Genomic DNA, 10,646 nt, shown 5'->3' with positions numbered 1-10,646 from the left:
GCAGAATGACTGCAGGTTTATATTAACACGCCTGGCGTATAATAATGTGACTGGAGAGCAGTTGATAGTCTATCTAAGAAGAAGTACTACTTTTGGATAAAAATTATTGAACATTAGGGGCAATGAACAGAAGGCTTTAAAGGTGTAGTGAGTAGAATTTCCCATATCTCTTGAAAATAAATGTCTTATTTTCATGCTAAGTACTGTCTTTTTCATCCTCTACAGGAAATACTTCAACTCTCATGGAAATAAGTAGGGAACATAATTATAGTTTCTTACTTGCTTTTGCCCCCAGAGGAAGGAGACCAACTTTTCTTTTAAGACTGTTTTTACAGTAATTGAACCAGGGTAATTACTATGCAACCAATACCTACTTTTCTCATAGCTTCGGGAAATTTGTGATCTCATTGTTTGTTTGCCTATTTGTTTTCCACTGCCTGCAAATCACTGCCTAGATAAAGTAACGATCAGCCTGGTGAACCCTTCGATAGTTTGAACAATACATTCCGTACTCAGAATGGTGAGGTTCTGGCTGCAGGAAAGGCTGGACAGCTTAACATGCCAACTTGTTGCTCTCAGATAATTTTGTTAATCCTTGGCTGTTAGAAATAAGCACTTTTCTGGCTGATGTGGTGGAACAGGCCATGTGGCTCAAGCTCTCATTTGTTGGCTGGAAGAAACCATAAGGTATTTGCTCTGTTAGTCTGTTTTTTTGTTTTTTGTTTCTTTATGCTGAAATTGCATGCACTGGTATTGAAATCTTTCCTTAAACAAAGCCGATTGGACTTGTTGTCCAGCTTTTGTATAATGGTAAAACTCTCTAAAGTCGATAGACTTCTCTCCAGGTCGTGGGATGGAATTTCCATCTTTGCAGGACGTGTGTCGATGTAAAGAGAGTGAAATCAGTGGGGTAACATGGACACATTAGAAAAAGTTAATTCTTTCCTCTTTCAGTCCATAGCCTAGAAATACGGTGCTGTGATAGGAGGAAGCAACTTCTTGTCGTTTTCCAAAATAGTGGTTTGAATTTTGCTTCTCTCTCACAAGTCCGGCTGCAAGCTCTGCCCTTCAGCTGCCCACAAGGCTGGTGTGGGGAGCAGCTCCTGGGGTTTGCCAGAGCCCAGCTCTCTCGGTACCGGCTCCTTCTGAGGAACTGCAGGAACTTCTGAGGAACTCCTGCTGCGGCTGCAGCAGATGACCTTCCCTCACCACTACCTTTCTTTTAAGATGGACAGCATTGCTTTTTTTTTTTTTTCCCTCTTTTTCCTCTAGCTGACACAGCATGTTTTATTTACTGCAGGAAGCAGAAATATCTGTGTCACTTCTGGTCTGACTACCTCAAATCACATTCCCCCACTCTTTTGTTTTATTGGCTTGTTGGCCATGGAAGTGCAACCTCCTACTGTTTTGTCTTTGTTGCTCTATAAATTACTGAATATTGCCACGTTTCATCAGTTCAGAGCCAGGCAGTTGTTGCAGTTGTAGCAAGCAGGTGTTTCTGCACTTTTATATCCTTTACTTTCAACGTAGAGATTGTATTTTCTGCTGATCGTAAAAAATGACAGGGCACATGGGATTCTTTGGATGCTGAATACGTGACTGTTTTGACCCAGGCAGTGAATTTAAATGGAAATATTCTGTTTATAAAGGAATTAACTGCTGAAGTACCAGCAATGGAGTGCAGTTTGGGGTCATGGTAAAACTGCAGAAAGAGCCCCCAGGAGAGCTCTGTCACTGTCAAGTACCTGAAACTAAATGAAATACAAATAACTAGCATTTAGGGTTACTTAGTAGTTCTCTTCGTCAGATGTGGCAGTATCTTTTTCAATTCTACGGGATTCTGAAGTGCTATAAAGAAATTAAGCAGAAGAAATAGCTTTACTTTATGAAAAATGAACATGTGAATATCCTTTAGTTTTGCAGTACTGTATGCACAAGATCTTTCTGCTCCTTAGTGTCTCCACAGGTACTTTCTCAGCTGAGGCTCTCATTAACCCCCTAGGGAATGGTGAGGCCTTCAGCTCCTACTTCACTGAGCAGGGCAACCAGAAGTCTTTCAAGTAACGTGGAAGATGCGTTGTGTCCTCCATAAGTATCTGCTAGTGTTGAGCATGTGCTTGTGAGTTCAGCTTGGATATGAAGTGTCCTTCAGCTCTATACCTCTGTGTTCTCTGTCACTGTATGTTTTCTGCACCTAATATCCCCCTCTGTTTCCTCAAGGCAAGAAATTGTTTTTCCTTAAACATTCTCAAGTGTGCTGATGCCCAACTCAGCTTGTCTGTAGTGAATCAATATTTGTGAGAGACAAAGCAAATGCCATCCTTTATTATGTGTGCGCTAAAGACAGAGAGAAAGAAGCAATATCTCCATATCTCTATTACTCTATTAACTCAAACCACAGCCTTCTCGACCTGTTCAAGTCCCATCTCAAATAAGGAATGGACAGCTGATAAATTGTCTGCATCAAACTTACTTGCTGGTGATTTGGTCCTTCCACAGGGACATATTTTGGTCCTTCCTGACAACAGAGTTGCAGAGAACTCAGCGTTTCCCTTGACTGAGTTGCCAAATTTCAGTCTACCTGTACCATCAGAAATGTCCACCCTCTTTACTTTAACAACTCTAAGCTTACTTTTTGGGTGACAAAAAACCCCACCTTAGCACATTTTATATGCTCCTCAGTCCCTCAGGCATCTCAGCAATTCCTTCTGTACCCTTTTCCTTAACCAGTATAATTTTGCAGCTCCTCCACGGAAAATATGATCTCACTGTAATCTCCTATACCTTAAAATAAACCAGCCGTCCTTCAGTCCTTTTCCCTCTCTCCATCCCATCTTCTTTCACCCTAAAGCTTAATGAACTGCTTTCTGGTGTCTTATTGTACATACTTTCCAATTTATCCTTATTTCTGAACTGGAAAACCTTCAGCAGTGACAGACCTTTGCTGGAGATCTAACTACATTTTCCTTTTTTCCTGTGACGTGCTATCCTTGGAAATCTTCTACGTGGACTCAGATTCAGGCATCTGTGCACACTTAGAAAATGCAAACTAAGGTTGTAACATTTTGGACAACTCTTTGTGGAAATTCAGTTGACAAAATTCAGTGTTTTGCCCTTTCCTTGCTAAAGGTCACTTTCTCTCTCTCTTTTTCTTTTTTTTTCCCTTCTCCAGGCATGGAAGACAAGACCACCTGCTGTCTTTGTCATGGCCCAGCCTGCAATGTGGTGGTGTTTCAGTATGTGCTTCCAGGACATCTATACTTTGCTGTTCCTTTCTGTGCAGCAGCATCTCTGGGTCTGCACAACTAAAATTCTGACTCAGTTTTTATCACTTCATGTTTGGATTTAGCTAGAAGCACACTCAACTCCATTTATATTTGATTAAAATGCTGCTACTGAGATTCATTTCTTGCCTTGTTAATTTAAGCACTGCAGTACTCTTCTTGCATCTACACTGGCTTGCTTTCCTCCTGTCTATACGCTGTCATTCTTCACTTTTTAAGACCCTTCCAGGCCTGCCCCACAAGGCTGTGAAGCTGTTAACTCTTGTTTCTGCCCTGAAGATGGTGCCGGTCTTTCTCACTCTCCTGCTTCACCTTTTCTTACGTTTCTTGCCAGGGGTGGGCAAAGTTCCTTGTAACCCCAGCGGGGCAGCTCTGCTGGGTGCCTCCTAGGCTAGCCTTGAAATTCCCCTTAGCAGTAATACCTGTGGGACAGCAGACACCCCAGCGCGCTGCCTTGTTCTGGCTAGTGTCTGTGCCCCCATGCTGATGTCTTCTAGGAAGTAATATTTGAGGGGACGGAGCCCACCTTGCTTTTATCACTGAAAAATGAAGCCGTCGTAGCGATGTACTGCTATGACGTGAACGATGCAGCTTACTCCTCTTGAGGATTCTGGGTTATCTATATGCATAAGCTCCTCCTATACAAATTGTTTAGGCTGAAAGTATCTACATTTTGTAAATGTAATTCTATAAATCAAAATTGTTTTCACAGATCACACTTTCCTTTTATTGCTCTTTGTTATTTGAGGGCATATGGTAGCTTTCTGTAAAATGTCGCCTTAATTGCCTTCTGGATATACCCTATAAATCCTGACAAATGCTTTTAAAAGCAAAAACAAAGGCATATTTTTCTTCTATCAGCGCCTGCTCAACAAACTGCCTATACCTTTTCTGTGGGGCCTTGCAAAATGGTGTTATGTCAAGAAGAGTAATGCTATTTAATTTATGAACCATTAATATTTATTGCACATGCAATCACTGGCATTTTCTGTGTGAGAGCTGGGCAGCAGCTAATAAAGTTGGGAAGAGGTTATATATTTACCAGGGCTACCCAGATAATTCATATGGGATAATTTTTGATTAATTTATTTCTTTGTGTTGACAAATTTCTTGGTAGTGGCCAATGAGGCATTTTTTAAACTTGTTTGCTAGCTTATAATGAATTGCTCAATAATTACTAGAAATAATTCAACTCCTTTATTATTAAGGATTTCTAGGTGTGTTGAGGGAGACTTGCTTATACAAGTATACAATAAAGCAGTCACATCTCAGTCTTAATTCTGAGTTGAGCTGTGCTTATTTCTCACAAAGATCAGGGTTGGAGACTCGTTACACTGTATTTTGTATAAGCACATCCAAAGACCCCAGTGTATAACGCTGCTGCCCCAAACCACACACTTGATTCCCTAGTGTGAGGAATTGGTGTTGCAAAAACTTGTGCCAGTGCTTAGCTTTACAATGAGTCCCCCTGCAAACTGTGTGTGACATAGTGGCCCAAGAGACGGCTCTGGTGCCACAATAGAATCTTTTGAAAACAACAGGATTAATTTCAGGGCATAAATGAGATATATCTACAAGTCTTTGTAGAACAGGTTGCCTGAAAATAACTTGTAACAAGGTTTTACAGTTCAGGTTGCCTTCGTTTCTACTGATACATCTGCTCTTTTCAGTTTCTGGTGGGAAATACTACTATTTTCTTGAATCAGGTTCCGGTTGCAATGTAAGTTTTATTTCCCTAAGTATTTTATGTGGTTTACTTTAGAATTAGCTGTTTCTAAGAAGGTTCCAGCCAATAAATTACTCTGGGAGATGCTCACAGAAGCATGTGAGTATGGGTGAAGCCTTCTACATAGAACAGGTGGGAATTCTGACTTGTTTTGATTAATGTTTGGGTTTTGGTTGTGGGGTTTTTGTGTGTGTGTTTGTTTTGTGGTTTTTTTTTTTCCTAATATTGTGCTACTCACTTCTGTAACAGAGCAGAGTCTGTGACTGTATCACTAAGGTGATTGCTAGAGGAATATTATGCCTAACGCGCCGATACAAATACAAATTTGATTCCTATACAAATTGGAAACCTGGAAAGCAGCAATATTGCAGCCAATTAAGAGTCACAGCAGTGAGCTAGTCAGAACTGAAGTGCTGCAGCGATACAATTCTGGCTGATATTGATGTAAGAACACAGAGATAATGGAAGCTTTCGTTACGTGCCTGTGTTATACAAAGGGATTAATTGTGATTGGATCTGGGGTATTATTTTGGTGAATTATTCCCAGTAAGATATTCACAGAACAAGAGGGACTTCGAGACTGGTGAAGCACAACAGAGTGTTTTTCCTATTAGCTGGTTTGAGAAGATCTGATTTAGCTTTGTCCCCTAAATTAAGTCACTGGAGTCTGGGAGGGTGGAAATGGCTGCTCAGGCCGTGGCCCAGATGACAAGGTAGCAAGCAGTCCTCGTAGGAGGAGGGTAGACTATGGAAAGGACTACTCTGGTACGATCCCCTGGCTCCTCAGTGCAGCTATCACATTAGACTCAGTTCTTGCACCTTGGAAACCAGGTGCAAATGTCTGAACGTGTGTAAGGGAAACTAGTAAATACAGGGAAGGGAGCAGATTTTATCCACTTTTTGAACTCCAAATACATGATCTTGCAGAAAACTTTTCTTAAATGCATTGGGAACTTTGCCTGAATAAGGGCAGCCACAAAGAGTCTCATGCAGTTTTTCTTTCGGCACACCAGGGCTGGAAAAGATTTAGGGAAAAACCTTCATTGCTAGCAATAAGAAGCTTCCAGCACGCGGGGTGGACCAAGGTCCCTCACTCGCATTTTGAAGTTGCACTGAAATGGCGGTAGTTACAGACTCTTCTGTTATGGATAGGGAGACAACACAAGTCAGAGCTTTTAAATAGAAAATGAAGAAAAATTAGAAATATGTTGTCTTTTAACTCCTGGAAGACATGTCAGTTCTTTTGTGGAGCTGGGAGAGGTTTGTTAGTTAAGTTTAAATAGGGAAAGGAAACAAATGTAGTTATTGGCGCCTTCCACGCTAACATTTTAATGAGCTGATTTTTCTGATGTGGCCAAGCAGATGCAGCAGCATCATTTTAGTTGTTTCCATAAGGGTGCGTCAGAAGCACAAAGCTGCGCTTTTGAGTTATGAGGAAAGATGAACATTAATAAATGGGCAGGTCGAGAAACACCACAATATAAAGGATTTTGTTATTCCCTCCAAATTTGTCACCAGATGCTAGCCCTCCAACAAATCTTGCTTTGAGAAATAGTTTTTAAGTCTTGCTTAGATCTGACGGCAGTAAAAGTCCCTTATGAACTCTTATAAGGCAATCTCAATCCAGCTGCTGGTGTTTAGGGCTACCCAAGATGAAAAGTGCTGTAAATGACAGAATCTATCTTCTAATACATTTGACAAATGCGGGGGCTGAACCTGTGAACGATGGGAGCTTTTTTTATTGACTTGCCAAAAGCAATGGCTTTTGTAACTTACACAATTGAAATAAACAGTAAAAACATGCAGCGATGCAAGTTGCTGAGTAATCATGTATCCTTCCAGTGAGCAGTAAATACCTTTTTGCTAACTAAATGCAGTGTTCAAGAAGAACAAAACGTAGAGAAGGCACAATAAACTTCAGAGTAAATCTGCCTCCTGGGTGTTCAGCACCAGGCTGCAGTTACTGCCTAGCTCAGGCGCCTCAGTTTCTGCATCTAAACCAGGTGGTGCATAAGATCCTTCAGGTCTCTGGATGAGGGATTAGTACTCATGTTGGAGTATTTTGAGGAACTTGGTAGTTACTGCGGTCTTGGTAGGGTGATCGCGCCACTTGCTCACTGAAAAAGTTTGTCCACTTTTTCCACAAAGCATAAATGGAAGACAGGTGCTTGTCATTCAGCACTAGTAGTTGTGCTGTAGTATATATATGTGTGTGTGTATATATATTTTATTTTACTTTCCCAAAATAAACAGCCCTTTTAATTACTGTTTTAAGAGCAGTGTTATCCAGTTAATATAATTTACCACTATGCTCACCAGCAGGTCAGCTTCTTGGAGAAACGATCCTCACTTGGTTTATTGATGTGAGGTCTGTTGAAAACAGGGAAATTCTAACTCTAGCTGAATTTCATCAGAGATTCCTGATACCAGAGAGGAATATTGCAGGGCTGTAGTCCACACCATGTCTCCCAGACAGGTTACATTGCTCAGCATGAGCATGATCTGGATGGAGACTGGGATCCTGGGCAACTGCAGGGAGTGTGGGGCCACTGGCAGTACTACGTGCTGTGTATCGCAAGCCCTCAAGCTGACTGCGACGAGTGAACTTCAGAAGCAGTGGTGTGACAGCAAAGCCTCCAGCTGAGGAACGTAAAAATTCCTTGGGCAAACATTAATCTTTCAAGGGCGCACAGTCTATTGGTAGCCAAGCAGAGAAATCCCCCTTCCTCTAGTAAAATAAATCCACTCCAAATAACTAAAATCTGCACTTAAACCTTAATAACACAATCTATGGTATTTTTTGAAAAAGCCAGTTGCTCCCACACATGCCTTTCTAGCTAGAATTGGGACACTGAAAAGATTAAATCTCATCATTCTGCAGATCTCTAAATGTATTAACTGTCTGCAATACGTTGACGTTAGTTCAATGTACTGAAAACAACACAACAAACACAAACTGCAGTGTCTCTCTCCGGCAGAAACCCATGGCTGCTTATCGGACAAAATGATCTGAATCACTGATGGACGTTCAACTCCAGCCAAAGCCCAAACTGCCTATCGCATTCCCCCTGCGAAGGTCCCAGCAGTATGCAATCTTAGTAATGAGTCTTTGCCCTTGACGCAGTGTAATTTTTTTTTTGTGCTGAAAGCTTAGGTGTAGAACGCTAGCTACACAGGTTTAACTCTTGTTCTTGTTTCCCCCCCACTTTTTCCTTTTAATTCTCCCTGCCTTTCAAAAAATTCCCCTTTATTCTTTCTTCCTGCTAGTTTAACATTTTGTAGCAGCAGAAAAGAGAAGATTTTTTTGGTGGCGATTGTGAAGAGTATTTTCCATGCAGGTATTACTGAACACAATGGCACTATACAAGTGGCACTTCTTTTACATGACCTAGACATTTTCTGGTCTTCCCACTCAATAGTTGCTTTGGGAATCTGCAGCAGTGAGCTAGAGAAAATGGGTGGTATGGTAAATTCCACATAGGAGGAAACTTTGGGGTGAGATGCTTTAGCTTGCTGTCCTCTGGCGAGATAAAAGTCATTATCCAGTTGCCATAGGGCACATAGGGATGCTGTAACCATCCCGTAGGCAAAAATAGCAACCCTTTAGCACGTGGCCGTCCCCACGTGTTCAGATGTAGCAGTGAATTTTGGTGTCAGGACCACTTCTGCTTGACTGGTGGGGCTGTCCCGGCCAGCTGTGGGTTCGTGGCACCAGGCTGAGTCTTGAAACCAGGGCTGAAACTGGTGTGCAAATGGCACGTGCTTGCCTGGGCTGCAGTCTGTCATGTACATCTTGTGTCTGTTCCGAGGGAGAAGGAAAGAATTGCTGCTGCTGGGCATGGAAAGAGAAGCATGGGGAGCGTGTGTGGAAAAGTGTCTGAATTTTGGTCCCACCCACAGAGGCCATGCTGCTCCATAGCAGTCTTGTGCTTCGTCTTCTCTTTGTCAAGTTGCAACCCACGTAGCCTCAGGGAGTGCACATGCAAAGAAAAAGGTGAGAGAGAGGGCATGGGTTATGTGGTGTTCTTCCCATGGTTCTTATAAGGCACTAAGTAAAAAAGTGAAAAGCATGATTATTTATTAATTCTGCTGTATTATAGGCATATGTGACCACAGACTTGGAAAAGACATTACACTTGCAAAGTCAAGCTCTCAGAATACTTGTGCAACCTCAATGCAGCTCTCCGTGTGCCCGCGGTTAGGAAATGGCCTTTAAGTACACAACCACAAACTGGAGGAAAACATCAGCGTGGGAAGAATGACTAATGGATGTGAGTTGCAAGCTGTTTCTTGGGACAGATAATGAAAAAAAAAAAATAATTGAGGAATGAGGGTGCAGTCAAAAGAATGAAGCAAGAACATGCTGAGTGGACCAGCGGTCTGGGTTGTTTATAGCTGGAGACTGCAGGGCACGAGGCGATGCCTTCCCAATGAAGGCTCACCCGAATGGTGCGCTGGAGAGCTGGATTTGCTCAGTGCCTTCGTCAGTGTATTCTTATGGAACAAGTTGTGTGAACTAAGCACTTTTCTCATGATTGCTTGTGTGATCTTTTCTGTGATGCGTCATTATGGACCCTGGGGTCTGGTTTGCAGAAGTGCTGACTTGCAGCTGCAGATCAAGTCAGTGGTAGATGTGCTGTGAACCGATAACAGTGATGGTGTGTTAGCTGTTCAAAAAGTCAGGTGTGAGGCATCTCGTTTGGGCACACACAATTCCTGTGCAATTATTGGTATATCAGTCCTTTGCCTAGAAGTGTCTATAGGGAGAGAAGTCCCCCCTTCTCAAACAAACAGCATATATTTTACAACACCTCTAACATTTATGAGGTGCTAATATAATCCTGACAGTTGCTATAAAAAGCCCTCAGGAAATTGATCATTCTGTCCTCAGAGCTAAGTTTGAACAGCGTGCAGTAAGTATGTCTTGGTGGGCAAGGAGTATAGGGTTAAAGTGGGAATACGAATAAAAGTTGCACCAAGGTGGACTTTGCAAAGATATTAAAACGAGAAGGCTGTAAAGTTGTTTAGGTTTAACCATACAAAAAGCAGTGGGCTTCTATGGAGAAAGAGGGGGGTGAGCAGTAGTTGATGTGTGGTTCCAGGCTAAATGGGTCCTTCACCTTGGTTTTTCAGTTAAAAGGATGATTTTGAAGGAGGAGAAAAGGGCCAAGTGAGCTGTAGAAGCGAATGCATGGAAATGTCAATAATAGACCAAATGCAGAAGCTATAAGCAAGGAGAAATTTGGCAAGTTTTAACCACAGCGCTCTGCGGGCTTGTCATGTAAGTTAAATTTCTGGCCCTGGAGCAAGTACTTAGTGCAGTGTGATCGGGACTGATCAGGTGCTACATGGCTGTGAAATGGTAAAGAAACTGTTGGAAAGCAGGGGAGAGGGGAAGAAGAACGTAGCCCGCAATCACTGGCAGAAGCACAAGTGCAGGAACATGCTGGGAGAGCGAGCCAGTGGTGGGCATGATCAGCACTTGTGCACCACGAGGAGTGCCGGGACCCTGGAGTTAATCGCTGTAGCCATTCCCTGTGGCCGTGCTCTTGGTTTAGATTCAAGAAGGCAAACCGGTGCTTTGCTGATCCTTTCTGGAGGGGGTGGCATTTGCTTCTGGCTCTTATCTACAGAAA

The sequence above is a fragment of the Charadrius vociferus genome, unplaced genomic scaffold (assembly GCF_000708025.1).
Source record: "Charadrius vociferus isolate BGI_N301 unplaced genomic scaffold, ASM70802v2 scaffold738, whole genome shotgun sequence".
Taxonomy (NCBI): domain Eukaryota; kingdom Metazoa; phylum Chordata; class Aves; order Charadriiformes; family Charadriidae; genus Charadrius; species Charadrius vociferus.
This window is presented reverse-complemented; position numbering follows the sequence as displayed.